Source organism: Bos mutus, chromosome 5 (assembly GCF_027580195.1).
Source record: "Bos mutus isolate GX-2022 chromosome 5, NWIPB_WYAK_1.1, whole genome shotgun sequence".
Classification (NCBI taxonomy): Eukaryota; Metazoa; Chordata; class Mammalia; order Artiodactyla; family Bovidae; genus Bos; species Bos mutus.
In genome coordinates, this window is record NC_091621.1 from 43734721 (window position 1) to 43753128 (window position 18408).

At 41.4% G+C, this 18408-nt stretch overlaps 1 non-coding gene across 1 annotated transcript; it reads right to left on the minus strand.

Annotated features, from left to right (window-relative positions):
• Nucleotides 1-15205: 15205 nt before the first annotated feature.
• TRNAG-GCC (transfer RNA glycine (anticodon GCC)) lies at nt 15206-15278 on the minus strand. Its single transcript has one exon. It is a non-coding gene; the product is annotated as a tRNA-Gly (tRNA).
• Nucleotides 15279-18408: the final 3130 nt, after the last annotated feature.

An 18408-nucleotide genomic window follows, 5' to 3' on the forward strand; every position in this document is an offset into this window, starting at 1 on the left:
GTCAATCAGTGATAAACAGGAGGACAACAAAGCCACACAAACCCGAGACTCAGTGTCTGATGTTAAAGAAAAAACAAAAAACACCTGAGGCTGCTATGTATATGTGTGTGATATATATATCCAGAGAAAGCCAGGATTGCTCAGTCTGGGGGGGAAATGGTGGAGGAATTTGCCTCGGGCAAATATACTAGATTATTATTTCCAGCCAGCCGGAGGCAAAGCTGGAAAGGAGAGGCATTGGAAGGGAGTGAGGAGAATAAGGGGGTTACTGGAAGGAAGAACTGGCTGCCTTCAGGAAGTTTTCTGGCAGTTTTATGGGAAATCTGCTTAGTACCATAAAAACATGCAATAAGCGTAAAAGATATAAACACCATAGAATGGAAAAGAAAGAAAAGAGCAATCAATTCATATCCATCTTCCAGCAAGAGGCTCTAGTTCCTATACAGAATACCGTAGCATCGCAAGATGAAGATCCTTTCATTCCAGGACTAGAAGTCATCTCACTACGATTTGACCTATCTCTTTGTCCTTGTTCTACAGCAGACAAGTTTCCTAAGGCAAAACTACCTTAGATTGGGTTGAGCTCAATTTATTGCTGGCTACTTACTTAGCTCACACTGTGGGGCATCCTCCTTAAGCTGTTTCTTCATTGTGCAGGCTCGGTCTGACTTTCCCAGTGGCGCTCCTGTTTCTTGCCTCTATATAGAGAGACAAGTGCGCCTCCCCTTGGTTAGACTCCCCTTCATGGGAAAATAGAAGAAAAAAAGAAGAAATATGACATTACCCAAGAACTAACCTGTTGTGGGAAAAGACCCTGTTTTGGTTTAGGACTTCCGAAATAGGAATGTATTTTACAAGGAGACTCTACCATAGTCCTCCTGTGGCTTTTTCTCCAAAACTGCTCCCAACATACACGCTCCAGTCTTGCCTGCTAGGTCCCCAATGCACTTATAGTAACTGACAACATTATGGAATTCTTATTATGTCTCAAACAATATATTTGATATGCTATAAACAAGAATTAATGTTCACAATAAATTTGTGAGGCAAGAACTGTATCTTTTATTTTGCGTATTAGGAACCTAAGTCTGAGGGAGGGAGAGTAATTTGTTAGTTAAAGAGGTTAACTAGTTAAAGTTAATTAAGCGATCAGGAAGTGGCAATAGAAGTAACACATTCCCGGAGAAGGCAATGGCACCCCACTCCAGTACTCTTGCCTGGAAAATCCCCATGGACGGAGGAGCCTGGTAGGCTGCAATCCATGGGGTGACAAAGAGTTAGACACGACTGAGCGACTTCACTTTCACTCACTTTTCACTTTCATGCATTGGAGAAGGAAATGGCAACCCACTCCAGTGTTCTTGCCTAGAGAATCCCAGGGATGGGGAAGCCTGGTGGGCTGCCATCTATGGGGTTGCACAGAGTCAGACACGACTGAAGTGACTTAGCAGCAGCAGCAGCAGCTTTTATAAATTTGGTCACCAGTAAGTCAACAGGATAAACTGACTGTTGTAGAGGTGCTTTTCCTTTGAGACTCAGAAAAGCTCACTGTGAATTTAACTTCTGTTGGGACCTTTTGTTTTTAATGATCCATTTGTACAAATATTTGGGTTAACAGAAAATAGAATGTGAGGCACTAATACTACACAATGGAATGCAAAGTATGGATAATTAAGAAAGAAGTCTGTTCTGTTTTATGTCTTACTACCTCAATTTTCCAAATTGCTTCCCTGAAAGTTATAATTTATTAATATGTCTTTAGTTGTGTCATATATGATAATTATGAAGATTAATAAATTAGTCTTAAAAATCTAAAAAAAAAAGAACACATTCCAAAACAAACACCAGAAGCAGAGTTTTAATAAAGGATTTGGATAGTAATTTGAAGTAGAGGATTTATTTGGCAAAAACAGAACTATGTTCAGCAACATGGAACTGAACATTATTTTTTATACAAAATTTAAAGCATATTATATTTCCTTCCTGACTACTTGACAGTCCCCATCTCTTCGAGGGAGATAAGCTTCATCTAAATTATTTCATCTTATTGTTGATTGTCATTTATAACTTTATTGCTACTTCTGTCTCCAGTATTTCTTTGGAAAAGGTGTATGGCTTCACTCATATTCTAATGTATTGTCTATAGCTTATAAGATAAAGTCAAGCATGTATTTGCTAATACTTTTTAAGTTAACCTCTCTTTATACTTAGAAATGTCTCTTACTAGTAGGCTTCCCTAGTGGCTCAGATGGTAAAGAATCTGCCAGCAATATAGGAGACCTGTGTTCGATCCCTGGGTGTCAGGAAGATTCCCTGGAGAAGGAAATGGCAACCTATTCCAGTATTCTTGCCTAGAGAATTCCATGGATAGAGGAGTGTGGCAGGCTACATACAGTCCATGGGGTCGCAAAGAGTCGGACACAGCTGAGTGACTGTAACTCACTCAATTTAACTTTAACAGCAAGTTAGTGGTAGAGCCAGGCTTTGAATAAAAATTTATTAGATCCAAGAGCCAGCATCCCAACTACCGTACCATCATACCTCCATCTTACACACCTAAAACTATTCCTTCCATTCAAATCTCAAGCTCAGAAATGATATCTTTTGTAAAATCCTATTCATGTAAATTCACTGAACATTTCATATTAACACAATAGCCAAGTGATTTCTGTGTAGATGTTAATCTGTATCCGTATCATGTGTGCTTTTTATTTGAATAGGAGACTTTTTTCCTTCCATGCTCACCTCCCATCCACTCTCCCACTATTCTTTTTCATGCTTTTGTAGTCCCTGAACAACTGCCTGATATTAACTCCTCCCGTGCACATTTGCTCAGTCACTTAATTGTGTCCAGCTGTTTGGGACCCTATGGACTATAGCCTGCCAAGCTTTTCTGTCCATGGAATTTTCCAGGCAAGAATACTGGAGTGGGTTGCCATTTCCTCTTCCAGGGGGTCTTTCCGACCCAGGGATGGAAATCATATCTCCTGTGTCTCCTGCATTGACAGGCAGGTTCTTTACCATTGAGCCACCCAGGAAGCCCCCTCCTAAGTCCTCCCACCCCTCCCTTTTTGTTGGAGGACAGAGGGAACAAAAAGCACCCATCAAACTGAGATGGCATCTTGAGACAGGAAAGCAAGACAAGCAGTTTCATATAATCATGTTTCCGTTTATTATATGGTAACTTACTCACAGGGCGGGATTGGGGGAATAATGATCCAGAAGACCTCAAAACTACATTCCACACCACAATGTCCACTGGGACAATTTTACTGTTAAACTAGAGTATGGGGGTAGGTGCTCAAAACAGGACCTGCATTCCCAAGGCAAGATTTATGAATGGGTAACTAGTCTCATGGGAATACCTCAGCAAAGGCTGCATTGTTTGAGGATCAGCAGAGCATAGGGGCCACCTGATCCTAAATGATTATTAAACAGTACCTACTAACTACAAAACACTTGACAACAGAGAAGTGATTCACAGCACAGTACAGTCCTGGGTTGAGTCAGTGAAGACAAAAGGAACTGTTGCCATCTTGGGCATGATGGCGTCAGTTATGTCAATAGTCATATACCTTCCTTACCTGGAAAACTTATTATTGCTGTTGTTGTTTTTATTGTCACTATTATTGTGTATGTATTAGGTTGCTTCAGTTGTGTCCAACTCTTTGTGACCCTATAGAGTGTAGCTTGCCAGTCTCCTCTGTCCATGGGATTTTCCAGGCAAGAATACTGGAATGGATTGTCATGCTCTCTTCCAGGGGATCTTCCTAATCCAGGGATGGAACCGACGTCTCTTCCGCCTCCTGCATTGGTAGGCGGGTTCTTTACCACCAGTGCCACCTGGGAAGCCCATTACCATTAACCATTAAGATATCCCCCTCTGTTGAAGCATTCCCTGATGCCCTCCTCCAGGCAGCATTAGCCCTATATTCTCTCTGCTACCCAAACCCTTCTTACTCTACTCTAGCACTAACTCATTCTGAATATATTTATTGAAAATCAATTATATATCAGGCAGAATATGGGTGGTACAGATACAGTACAAATAAGATAAGCATAGCTCCTATGGATTAATGTTTTTGTGCTTTCTTCTCCCACTAAAATGTAAGCTTCTCAACAGGGGCAATTATTTTATCTTGTACACCTGGTGCTAACAAAGGCCAGATATATAGGAGGTATTCCATAAATGTATCATCCCATTGTTTTAATATGTTATGACTGTCCAGCAATGAAGATGGATCATTATACTATATCTGTTATATACTATAAACAGATATAGTATAATGATCCATCTTCATTGTTTATATCTGTTTATATTTATGTATAATAAAAAATATCTGTTTATATTTATGTGTCTATTTCCAAAATGGAGTTTTTTTGTGTGTGCTCAATTGCTAAATCATGTCCAACTCTTTGAGATCCTGTAGACTGCAGCCTGCCAGGTTCCTCTGTCCATGGGATTTTCCAAGCAAGAATACTAGAATGGGTTGCCATTTCCTCCTCCAGGGGATCTTCCCAACCCAGGGATCGAACCCTTGTCTCCTGCATTGGCTGGCAGATTCTTTACCACTGAGCCACCTGGGAAGAGAGATAAAATGAAGTCTTTATCTTAAAAATATTTCTCCTTCTGATGACACTGGAATGCACAGGAAGTATTCTCTTTGAGAATGAAGGACTTAACACTTCTGTTTGGAATGAGAATGCTACTGGCCTCGAGAGTCATGTCTTACCCTTTCTCAGGCAGCCCACATCAAATGACTGATGTATGTGGGAAGGTGAAGATTCACTCCTCTCACCCCAACCAGGGACAGCTCTGATGATCTGCTCAGCCTTTATCCTACATTACAGCTCAACTTCTCCTCTGCAGACTGCTTCCTTCCCTTCCCTCAGTGTCTATCCCAAGATCACTTCCTAATAACAGACTGCCTCTATCTCAAGTTGGCTTCCCTTCTTTTTATTTATTTATTTTCTTCAATTAGTGATAATCGTGCCTCGGATAAACCTTATCGGTTACAATACTGCCACTGCGAAAAGCTTGGCTGTGCTTCTTAGGACTTCCTGTATCCAAAAATTAACGTATCTGCAAAAGTGGTCTGCACTCCTCTACTTCCTTAACACTTATTTTTTCATCCTTTTGTAATTCTCCCCTAGAAATTATGTTTTCATTAGCTAAATGGGATCACTGCCAAGTAGGGTCAGAAATCACTAACTCTACAACTCTCTCCATCTTTGAAATGGAGAAATACCATTCCTCTTACAACTCTGTCTTTGGCTTCCATCACACTGTACCGTTTGAGTCGTTCTGTTTGAATTGTCTTTCTCGCCTACCTTCACTGGGACTTTTCTTCCTCCTACTTCTTACATGTAGGCACTCCTTAGGTTCACTCCTTTCGTCCTCTTCTAATTCTAAGCAATCTGTCCGGAGTTTCAGTGTAATAATACTGGGGACCCCCTCAACATTAGAGACACTCATGGGACAGTGAGAGTAAGAACAGCCTCTTAAGGGTAAAATAGACCTGGATACCAGGTCAAGCCAACTGAGAAATCGTGGGTAAATTATTAAAACTTTGTTTCATTTCTTTGTCTGAACTGAGTATGATACCAGCCTCACAAGGATACTCCCTACATTTTTTGCTCCCCAAATGCACCGACGCTCTCTTTTACCTCCCTGTGTTCTCACATATTGTGCCTATGCTACAGCATTCTGGCTCTGCCCATCCTCTGACTAACTCCTACTCACCATTCATGTCTCACTTCACTTTTTAAAAAAATATGTTTATTTTTCTATTTGTTTTATTTTTAGCTGTGCTAGGTCTTCGTTGCTGCACGGCCCTTTCTCTGGTTGTGGAGAGTGGGGGCTACCCTCCAGCTGCAGTGCACAGGCTTCTCATTGCTGTGGCTTCTCTTGTTGCCGAGCACAGCCTCTAGGGTTTGTGGCTTCTGGGTTCCAGCGCTCAATAGTTGTGGTACATGGCCTTAGTTGCTCCGTGGCATATGGGATCTTCCTGGACCAGGGATCAAACCCGTGCCTCCTGCATTGGCAGGCAGATTCTTTACCACTTAGCCACGAGGAAGGCCCATTTACTCTTTTTGCATGTTTGTTTGCATGGGTCTTCATTGCTGTGCATGGGCTTTCTCTAGCTGCGTTGAGCAGAGGCTACTCTTCGTTGCAGTGCATGGGTTTCTCATTGTGGTAGCTTCTCCTGTTGTGGAGCACAGACTCTGGACCCACAGTCTTCAGTAGTTGCATCACATGGGCTCAGTAGTTGCAACTCTGAGCTCGAGCTCTGGCTCTAGAGCTCGGTCTCAGAAGTTGTGCTACATGGACTTAGTTGCTCAGCAGCATGCAGGATCTTCCTGGACCAGGGCTCGAACCTGTGTCCCCTGCATTGGCAAGTGGATTATTATTCACATCTCACTTTAGATATTCCTTCCTCTAGCGGGGATTTCCCTGGTGGTCCAGTGGCTGGGCCTCTATGCTCCCAATGCAGGGAACCCAGGTTCCATCTCTGGTCAGGGAACTAGTTTCCACATGCCACAGCTAAAGATCCCACACGCTGCAATAAGACTTGGCACAGCCAAATAAATAAATAGATGTTCCTTCCTCCAGAATGCCCTCTGTAATTCCATTCTCTGAGTGAGTATGTCTTCTATGTCACCCTATACTGTATTCTTCCCTTTCCTGTAGCATTAGCCCATGGAGTTGCTTTGGCTATTTCTTTATCTAGAATCCTCTGTCGGGGCCAGGACTTTGTCCTGGGCACTCTCACTGCCTTAGGGAAGACTCCAAGGCTGGCAGCATTGCTTCAAAGCCCCAGAAGCATTTCACCTTCCTGAGGATGACTTCCGAGGGTTAGTCTCTGTAGCCTCCTCCCCCAAGCTACATCCGCCTCTGTCTCTTTCCCTGGACATCCAGCTGGAAAGTCAACGTTGCTGCATCCCAAGCTATCCTCCTCTCTCCTCACATCATCTTGTTCCAACAATTTCCCTGTATTTGCAACTTCTGGAATTTTGGCAATGAAAAGCTGTCTTGATTCCTCATCATCTCTCATCACACGATGCTCATGACTATAGCCTATCTGCCCAAGTCAGGTGTTCCTGTCTTTCTATTTCCGCTGTCACCTTCCTGCTTAGGCCTCCACTGCTCTGACCTCAATGACCTCATATCCTCCTGGTCAATCTAATCATTTCTCTTCCACACTTAGAAACTACCAAAGGCTCCCGACTGCCTACAGAGTAAAGGAGAAGAAAGGGGAAGGGAGCACGATTGACTGAGTGCCTTGTGGAAGATGTTTTGCCCACATTATCAAATTTAAATAAAGAATAGATTTTTCATCTGACATTCAAGGTTTCCCATGCCATGGTTCCAGCCTTCTTTCCACCCCATCTCTCACCTCTCCACTATGCAAACCTTTCACTCCAGTTGAATATCATATTCTCTCCATCCCAAACACACCCTGAGCTTGCCTAACCCTGCACCTTGACTCCTATTGTTACTTCCATCTGCGCTTCTAGTACTGAAATCTTGTCCATTTTTCAAGATATAACTCAAATGCCACCCACCTTTTAAACCCTTTCCTGACTCTCATGGGATGTGAACTTTAGCTTGGATTTGACTTTACACGTATGCAACCTATAACAATGTTTTTCAAACTCAGTCTCAATACATTATTGGATTATGAAATCAATTTAGTGTGTCACAATTAGAATTTGTTTAAAAAAATGGAATAGGAGATCTCAGAGAATGTCACAAGCACTAAAGTAGGTATTATTTTGTGAAACTTTATTTTAATAATATGTGTGTGTATACTGGGTTGATGTAAAATATTTTTCTTACTGTGGCAGTCAAAAAAAAAGGAAAACCACCACCGTGATCCATATGCATTATTTCAGCAGCCGATTACAAACTCCTTAGACCTAGCAAACTCTACCCTTGCATTCAGTGAGAGCGAACCCTCCACTCTGAGCCCCACTTATTCCAGGGAGCTGCCCTAGGGATTAAAAGACTCAAGGTGAAGAGCAAGGTCCTATCTCTAAGAGAGCTTCTCTTCTATTAAGAGAGACAAAAATAAAAGGCGGGGAGGTGGGGGATGTTCCCTGGTGGTCCAGTGGTTAGGACTTGGTGCTTTCACTGCCAAAGGTGTGGGTTCAATCCTTGGTTGGGAAGCTAAGATCTCACAAGCCACCCAACGTGGTTAAAAAAAAAAAATTTTTAATTTTTAAAAATAGAGAAACATAAAAGAAATTCGGAAAGAAAGTCTACAGTTACTTAAGTAGTTGAGAAGCCATAGAATAGAGCCAAAGACCTACTTAGAGTTCTTGCTCTGACATTTATTAGCTGTTTGTTATTGGGTAAATGGCTTGATTTCTCTGATCTTCAGTCTAGCCAACCAAAAGAATCATCTATACCCAACCTCACATACTTGTGCTAAAATTAAGTGGTCATATATACAAGATTATTTTGTAAGCTATAGAAACGTTCAAAAGTTTTAGGTAAAAACCTGCATGTGCCATTTAGTAAACAAATGAAAATTGATGTAATATAAATTATACAGCTAAATGGGCATTAGATTTTTTTTTTTTTTTTTTTGGCTGCACCTTGAGTTTTGCAGAAATCTTAGTGTCCTGACCAAGGATTGCACCCAGGCCCCAGTAGTGACAGCACTGAGTCCTAACAACTGCACCGCCAGCAAATTCCCTTGTTTTGGTTTCTGCTTATTCATGATAGAAACCCAATTCAAACCATGCTCAAAGAGACATAAATCACACACATAACCCAATGGTACAGTGAATTTGGACAGGGCTTCATCTGGGGACTCAGATAATATCAACCAAGCCACCATCCACTAGTCTCTTTTTACTAACTCCCTCTCACTCTGGGCTCTACTTCAGTCCCAGCATGGTTTATTCTCAGACAGGTTCTGCCTGCATGGTGGAAGCACCATCTGCTCTGGGCTGATGGAATCCTCACCACTAGCAGATAGATATCTTTTCCCTTATTGTTCCAGCAAAAATCTCAGGGAGGGCTCTGACACCTATCTTGGGTTATGAGCCGTATCTTAAACCAAAAATAGTGGTCAGGGGTACCTAAGATATAAGCTGACCCTTGGAGTTAGAGGGTGAGTCACCTGTACTAAAAAGAGGTTGGGGAGGAGTCTTCTCAAGAGGTAGGGTCAGCGGTTCAGAATGACCAAGTTTTCAAAGCTGAATAGGATTAGTTTAGAAAGACATCTCAGTCTCTTCTGTTTAATGTCACCAAACAACATTAGAATAAGGACACACAAACACATATTTGTTCCATTTCATTTCATTCATATAATACAGCACTGAGGATCTACTCTGTGCCAGATACTGTTCTGGACACTGGAAAATAGCAGCAGTTAAGACATACGGGACTTCCCTGGTGGTTCAGAGGTTAAGACTTCGTCTTCCAATGCAGGCTGTGTGGGTTCAATCCCTGGTCAGGGAGCTAAGATCCCACACGCCGTATGGCCAAAAAAAAAAAAAAAAACATAAAACAGAAGCAGAAGGAAAAGAGGGCAGCAGAGGATGAAATGGTTAGATAGCATCACCGGACATGAATTTGAGCAAACTCAGGGAGATACTGGATGACAGAGGAGCCTGGTGTGCTAGAAGGCTCGCAAAGAGTGGGACAGGACTTAGTGACTGAACAACAACAACAGAAACAGAAGCCATACTGTAACAAGTTCAATAAAGACTTTAAAAATGGTCCACATTAAAAAAAATCTTTAAACAAACAAAAAAGACATACAAAATTCCTGCTCTCGGGGAACTTACATTCTGGGACATGGGTAAAGATAATAAGTCAGTAAGTATATGTCAGGCAATGATAAATTCTATTTCAAAAATAAATTTAAAGAGCATGGTAAGAAGCAGTAAGAGCCAGAGGTGGGAGATAAGGACTGTTTTAGAGGGACTGGTTAGGAAAACCTCACTTTGAAGGATAAACCTGACTGAAGTGAGAGAGCAAGTCACAGGAATAACTATCTGGAGGAGAACTTCCAGGAAGAGGGAAAAGAGAGTGTGAAGACCCTGAGACAGAGCCAATGACTTCCACCTGAGCAATGCATGTACACTTAGTAACATATATATTTGCATGTATATGTGAACATATTAGTCCTTTATTTTCCTACATTAGAACATTTGACAGTGATATTCTGAGAGTGATATTAAACTGCGAAATCCTTGGAGTCTTTCTAATATTGATTCAGCTATGTGAGACACCGACGAATCTCACTGAATGTGCAGAGGTGCCTGCCCTGAGAATACCTTGGAACAAGGGCTTCCATTTCCCCACAGAAACCAAAGGCAGGAGAAGCTCAGTGAATGGGGCAGGTGGAGTAATGAGCCATGTGCCACAGTGAGTATCAAGGCTGATGGTAGAGATCCCGGGTGACCCTGCCAAAGTAGGGTGGGGAGACCTTCCCTCCAGGAGTCCTTACCTCTGTCCTTTTGCCCTAATTGCTGTGGACGTGCCAGGGAGCACAAAGTGGCTCCTGAGGGTGGTTCCCACTGATGCTGGGTAAAGGTCCCTAATTCAGAATCAAAGACTAATACAAAGTAAAACTTCCTCTGATCTTGAGCCTTGGCAAGGGTTATGTTGCCGTGAAGAGGAACAGTTTGGGGTGGGGCATGTGTGTGATGGGTAGAAGGGAGTGGAAGAAGTCAGAAGGCAAGAGACCTGCCCTCCCTAATTGTTCGGTAGTTTCCCTGAACTTGAACCCTCATCACCTACCAGGCTCTGCTCTTCTCCCAGAAAGGCTCTTTTCCTTGAATTGCAGTGACTTCTGACATGTTTGATGTTAATACTTTACTGTCCATTGGTCCACATCTTCTTTATTGTCATATAGATATGTTCTTTGCTTATCTGCTTATATTAATTTTCATAGAGCGTGAATTCTTAGACTGTGTTTGTGAGCAATACATTCTAAATTTATTTCAGTGTCTACCTTAATTGCTCATTGCAAGGAGGCCCCAATAAAGGCTTTTTGATGATTTTGACTGCCAAGATTACACTAGAAATGGAAGGTTACTTCTTATAATTTTGGGATACTGCTCCTCTCTTACAAGTCTTCTCTCACAACTTGGTTTCAAGCTGGGCTTGCCTGAAACCTTCTAGTTTGATGATAGGAGACCTGGATCTTCCTTAAATTCACCAAAAACTTCTATGTGACTCTATATGCTTCACTTTCACAGTCTTCTAGTCCAAGACAAAAAAAATCTCACAGGGTTTGAAGGTAGGGGAGAGAGATAAAATAAGAAAGTAGATGTAGACGGGCTTTAGGACATAACTGGAGGAGAATGGAGATACACATATGTGTGTATGTATAGCTGAGTCCCTTTGTTGTTCACCTAAAACTATTACAACACTGTTAATCGGCTACGTGAAAGTTGCTCAATCCTGTCTGACTCTGTGACCCCATGGACTATACAGTCCATGAATTCTCCAGGCCAGAATACTAGAGTAGGTAGCCTTTCCCTTCTCCAGGGGATCTTCCCAAACCAGAGAGAGAACCCAGGTCTCCCGCATTGCAGGCAGATTCTTTACCAGCTGAGCTACATGGAAAGCCTTAATTGGCTATATCCCAATACAAAACAAAAAGTCTTTTTAAAAAGTCATAGAACATAGGATCCTGTCTCAAGTCTACACATCCTTTCTTTCAGGGCCTGTCCTCTGAAACACTTCTTTCTCCCCACAAGCATAATTCTTCTTGCAGGCATCTTGGGTTCCTAGTCCTGGTGTGAAGGGTGAAGAAGGGGCCACCCAGTGTAAGTCAGTGTATCATCTTTTGCAGGGATGCCTCTGGATGTCTCCTTTTACCTCAGCTTTGCCACTTCTTCTTTACAGTCTTTCAAAGAGCTAGTGTTCTAAACCTGGATCCTCACTTATGTTCCCATTCTACTGTTTCTAAGAGAAAGACTCAGAGGGAGGAGATAAGATGGCTAGAGTGTCAGAGACTTCACACTAGAGAGAAATGTGGTGAACAATCAAACGGTGAGCACTAAAAGTTTCAGAAGACAGAAAAAGCACAGGCAAAATAAACTCTAGGTGAGTGAAAGACCTAAAGTTGTAAAACAAAACCTTCAAAATTATCTGGAAAAAAAAGAATATACTCATAATCTAATTTCTTACATCAAATTATAAAAAAAGGGCAATTTTGATAAAATTTATTATAACAAATTTAAAACCTCCTACATAAAAGACATCTTAAGGTTAAAATATAAATGACAGGGAATGGGGAGAAGTTATCTGCAACATACAAATATATTAGAAAAAGATGGGTATATGTACAGGATTCCTACAAACCAGCAACAACAACAATAATAGAGATGATAAACAACCCAATAGAAAAATGGACAAAGGCATGAATAATTTCCAGAAGAAGAATTCCAAATAACCAATAATATATAGAAAAACTTACTCTACCTCGCTAGTAATCGGGAAAATGCAAAATCAACAATGAGATTCATTTCACATCTATTGGATTCACAATAACCTAAAAGTCTGACCATTTTAAGTGTTGGCGATGATGTGAAGAAACTAGGAGTCTCATATCCTGTAAAACAGACACAATCACTTTGGAGAGCAACTTGACAATACATATTTACTGAAGTTGAAAATGCACATATATTTGGAACCAGAAAATCTGCTGCCTTACAGCAGTATTTTTCAATCCATTAGTAGGTCATGAATAAATTTATTGGATACATTCAGCATTTTACAAAAAAGGAATAGAACAGAAAATAGAGTGCATGTAGCAAAAGTAGGTATCATCTTATTAAACATTTATTTCATACATGAGCAGGGTCTTGATATAAAGATGTTTCTCACTATGAGTTACAGTTACATAGAAAAACATTCTGAAAACACTGTTTAAGAGAAACTCTCATTAATAAAAACAAGAAGACATGTTAAAGCCTGTTCCCTGTAATTTAGAGTTTGTAATAATGAAACATTGAAAATGAAGTACATGTCTATTGGCAGCAAATAAACAAATTGGAGTGTATTTATGTGATGGAACACCACACAGCAGCTACAATTAATGAGCTTGGTCTATGTGGATGAATTTTGAAGACAGAATTGAGGGAAACAAAACAAAAATGTCACACTAAACAAATTATATGAATTTTACAAACATTTAAAAATACTATATAGTATATATCCACAAGTATGTATCTATATATACATACTATATACCACAAGTAGTATATAGTACATGTATTTTTTTTAAAGCATTAGAAGTAGACTGATATAAAAGGGATACCTAAAGGAAGGAAAAGAAGTAGGACTTGGGAGGAAAAAATAGATATGATACCATTTACTCATTTTGGGTGGTGGATATATTGATGAATATTATAATATTCTTTGTTCTTTTCCTTGAAAAATTTTTAACACGTAAGAAAAAATAAATGGAATTATGAATTTTTAATCTTGCTCTGAGTATCATAAAGTTGCATTAACCACTGGTTATTAAAATTCTTTTATCCTGCGATTCTTTTTTCCAGTGCCTGAAGAAGAATAATCTGCCCGAAATCAGCCTGTCAAACTCAATAAACTAGTATCTAGAGGCAGCAAATCACTGTGTCTATTATCTGTACTAGTGTTGCCAAAATATTGTCTCCCTGTCCACTGATGCTGAATAGAAATACAGAGACAGAGTTTGGAGTTTGGAGACGGTGCCCCCTTCTCTTAGTAACAGGGAGAGGTTTTTTATCCTCCTGAAGGTCTTGCTTCTTTTTTTTTTTTGGCAAAGTTTCAAAATGGCCACAGCTGGCATCCGGCAACTCAGCAGCTGGGGTCTGGTGTCACTAAAGCTACCAGCTCATAATCTTTTTTGAAATGTAGAGTGCTACAAGAGAATATAGGGGAGAGAAGAAAGCCAGGTGCAGAGTACAACTCATATGTAGTCAAGAGAGCGATTAGCCTTGTTTAGTTTTTTGAAGGACAAGTCCAGCTATGAGTGTTTGTTAGTAGTAATAGCTCAAAAATAACCAAGATTGCTTAAGTCTTGCAGGCCTCTTGGGCTGGTATTATGGAGTCCCACACCAGAGTCACACCAAAGGCACAGAAGCAAAGCCCAGTACTAAGGTCCCTGGAACTGACTGAGCCCCATTGCAACCATTGCCAAAAGCCCACTTGCTTTTTACAGGTCAGCTTCCTGATCTTAAATGAGGCAAAAATACCCACCCCTGTACTCACCGTATAGCATCCTAACCAATCACCTAACGCCACCCTTCCAGCAGGAATTTTCTCTGTCTTGAAACTACAAAAATTGGCTACTAACCCACGAAAAGTGTCAGCTCTCCCTTGAGCTGGCTTGCTGTTCTAACAGTATCTCCCAGAAATGAACTCTGTTCTCCCCTGGGTCAGGTCTCCCTTGAGCTGACCCACCGTTCTAACAGCATGCCATCAGCTCTTCCTGGCCTGTCAGGAGGTCGGCCTGCAGTGCTTGCAGCACCCACATTATCTCTGCTCTTTGTTCTTAATAAATTCAGTCCTTTCTGCAATACTCTATGTCTGGAAATTCTTTTCCAACCCGAGTTTGGACTGCCACAACAAGTATGTGGTGACAAAGGCCACTCACTCATTTCTGAGTGAGGCCACTCACTCACTCATTTTGCTGAAACACTAGCAAAAGAGATTTTTCTTTCCCTGAAGCTTCAGCCTTTGGTCTTCACATAATCTATTCCCTCTTCTCAGAAAGTCTTTCCTCCATTGTCTGCCAGTCAATCTCCAATTTACCTTCCACTATGTGGTTCAATTCTTACTCTCTTCATGGTGAGACCAGAGGACAAGATGTATCTTTGGCTGTTGATGTCAGACCACACCACACACCTTCCCAGGCCTCTTCTGGATACTCTCAGACTCCCCCCTGGCCCCAAACCCCAATTCAGGAAAGTCTGAGATGGGCACTGTATTGGATATCTTTGTGCAACAGGAGTTAAGCATTTTGGGACATGAAGATTAACAACTAGAATGAAAGGGGTGGGTCAGAGGCTAATGGTATTCACTATATATAGTTTTCAAAACTATTCTATAAATATACATGGTGGTGGTTTAGTTAATAAGTCATGTCTAATTCTTGCAACTCCATGAACTGTATCCTGCCAGGCTCATCTGTCCATGGGATTTCCCAGGCAGGAATGCTGGAATGGGTTGCCATTTCCTTCTCCAGGGGATCTTCCTAACCCAGGGATTGAACCTGGGTCTCCTGCTTGGCAGGCAAATTCTTTACCAACTGAGCCACCAGGGAAGTCCCATAAATACATATAAACATATAAAATTTAGTAGATGCCCTTCTTTTCTCTCCTTCCCTTCATCAACCACTGGGAATGAGCTTCTCCTGTTCCTCAAAAAAGACAGTCTTCATGGATGACCTTGTCACCACCAGAATTTAGCAATTTACTACTCCTTCCTTTAACTTTCATTGTACCTTGACGTTTCTCTGTTACATCTATTACATGAGAACATAATTATTTTTGAATGTCAACCATCTCTACTAATCCTGAGCTTTCTTAGAAAACTTTTATTTTTTTTTTTTTTTTGGCTGGGTCTTTGCTGCTTTGCACGAGTTTTCTCTAGTTGTGGTGAGTGGGGGCTGCTCTCTAGTTACAGTGCACGGGCTTCTCACTGAAGCGGCTTCTCGTATGGCAGAGCATGGGCTCTAGCTCACACGGACTCAGTAGTTGCAGTTTGCAGGCTTGAGGGCTTAAGTTCCCCATGGCATGTGGAATCTTCCCAGACCTGGGCTTGAATGCATGTACTCTACATTGCCAGGCAGATTCTCAACCACTGGACCACAAGGAAAGTCCTGTTGCTTTTTATTTCTTTCTGTTGCTTTCAAAGACTTATTAGCAACAACATCGAAAACTTAAAACTGTGAGGTCCTAACCCCAGGATAATTCATTAAATCTGTGTTAATTTTTTTGGCTTTTTTTTCTGGTGACACTGCCCCACTTGCAGCTTGCAGGAATCTTAGTTCCCTGATTAGGGACTGAACCTAGGCCACAGCAGTGAAAGTGTCAAGTCCTAACCACTGGACCACCAGGGAACTCCCACTCCTGTATTTTTAAGTGATTCCATCCAATGACCTCTATAACCTTGCAGAACTAGCACTGACTGAGGTTGTATCAGGTTGCATCCTCCCAAGCAAAACAAAATATCATATATATATATATATACTGGACATTATGGACCTACAATAGGACACTTTGTAAGAACAAGAAATATAAGGAAACTTCCTTTCAGAGGAATTATTATATTTTAAATTATTTATTTGTTTACATTTTTTACTACGCTGGGTCTGTGGACACGGAACAATAGACTGGTTCCAATTTGGGAAAGGAGTTTGTCAAGACTGTATATTGTCACCATGCTTATTTAACTTTTATGCAGAGTACATCATGTGAAATGCCAAGCTGGATGAAGCATAAGCTGGAATCAAGATTGATGGGAGAAATATCAATAACCTCAGATATGCAGATGATACCACCCTGATGGCAGAAAGTGAAGGGGAACTGAAGAGTCTCTTGATGAAAGTAAAAGACGAGAGTGAAAAAGCTGGCTTAAAACTCAACATTCAAAAAACGAAGATCATGGCATCCAGTCCCATCACTCCATGGAAAATAGATGGAGAAACAATGGAAACAGTGACAGATTTTATTTTATTGTGCTCCAAAATCAGTGCAGATGGTGACTGTAGATATGAAATTAAAAGACACTTGCTCCTTGGGAAAAAAGTTATGACCAACCTAGACAGCATATTAAAAAGCAGAGAAATTACTTTGCTGACAAAGGTCCATCTAGTCAAAGCTATGGTTTTTCCAGTAGTCATGTGTGGATGTGGGAGTTGGACTATAAAGAAAGCTCCAAGGAACTGATGCTTTCGAACTGCAGTGTTAGAGAAGACTCTTGAGAGTGCCTTGGACTGCAAGGAGATCCAACCAGTCCATTCTAAAGGAAGTCAGTCCTGAATATTCATTGGAAGGACTGATGCTGAAGCTCCAAAACTTTTTCTATCTGATAGGAAGAGCTGACTCATTGGAAAAGACCCTGATGCTGGGAAAGATTGAAGGCAGGAGGAGAAGGGGATGACAGAGAATGAGATGGTTGAATGGCATCTTCAACTTAATGGACATGAGTTTGAGCAAGCTCTGAGGTTGGTGATGGACAGGGAGGCCTGGTGTGTTGCAGTCCATGGGGTCACAGAGTTGGACAGGACTGAGCAACTGAACTGAGCTGGGTCTTTGCTGCTTCTTGCATGCTTTCTCTAATTGCAGCAAGCGGGGGATACTCTCGTTGCAGAGCACGGGAGCACGGTCTCTAGGCATGCAGGCTTCGGCAGCTGTGGCTCAAGGGCACTAGAGCGCAAGATCAGCAAGGGCTTAGTTGCTCTGTGGCATGTGGGATCTGCCCAGACCAGGGACTGAACCGGTGTCCCCTGCCTTGCAAGGCAGATTCTTAACCATTGGAAGATCAGGGAAGCCCCCCTGAGGAATTAATCTGAGAAGAAAAATATTACCTTATATTCAGGTACTTGTTCAGTTGCTAAGTCATGTCCAACTCTTTGCGACCCCATTGGCTGCAGTGCACCAGGCTTTCCTATCCTTCACTATCTCCCCGAGTTTGCTCAAACTCATGTACATTGAATAAGTCATGTCATCCAGCCATCTCTTCCTCTGTTGTCCCCTTCTCCTCCTGCCCTTAATCTTTCCCAGCATTGGGGTCATTTTCAATGAGTCAGCTCTTCCTATCTGGTGGCCAAAGTATTGGAGTTTCAGCTTCAGCATCAGTCCTTCCAATGAATATTTAGGATTGATTTCCTTTAGGATGGACTGGTTGGATCTCCTTGCTGTCCAAGGGACTCTCAAGAGTCTTCTCCAACACCACAGTTCAAAAGCGTAGTTCTTCAGTGCTCAGTCTTCTTTATGATCCAACTCTCACGTCCACACATGACTACTGGAAAAACCATACCTTTGACTACACAGCCCTTTGTTCTCAAAGTAATGTCTCTGCTTTTGAACACGCTGTCTAGGTTTGTCATAGCTTTTCTTCCAAGGAGCAAACATCTTTTAATTTCATGGCTGCAGTCACTGCAGTGATTTTGGATCCTAAGAAAATAAAATCTGTCACTGTTTCTACTTTTTCCTTATCTATTTGCCATGAAGTGATGGGACAAGGTGCCATGATCTTAGTTTTTGAATGCTGAGTTTCAAGCCAGCTTTTTCACTCTCCTCTTTCACCTTCATCAAGAGGCTCTTTAGTTAGGTATCTATTCATTTAATATTTAATGAGCACCACTTGTGTGTAAGGCACTGTGCTAGGAACTGGAAATATAGTGAGTTTAGAATCTCACAGGGAGGAATCATTAAGTGTATAATGCC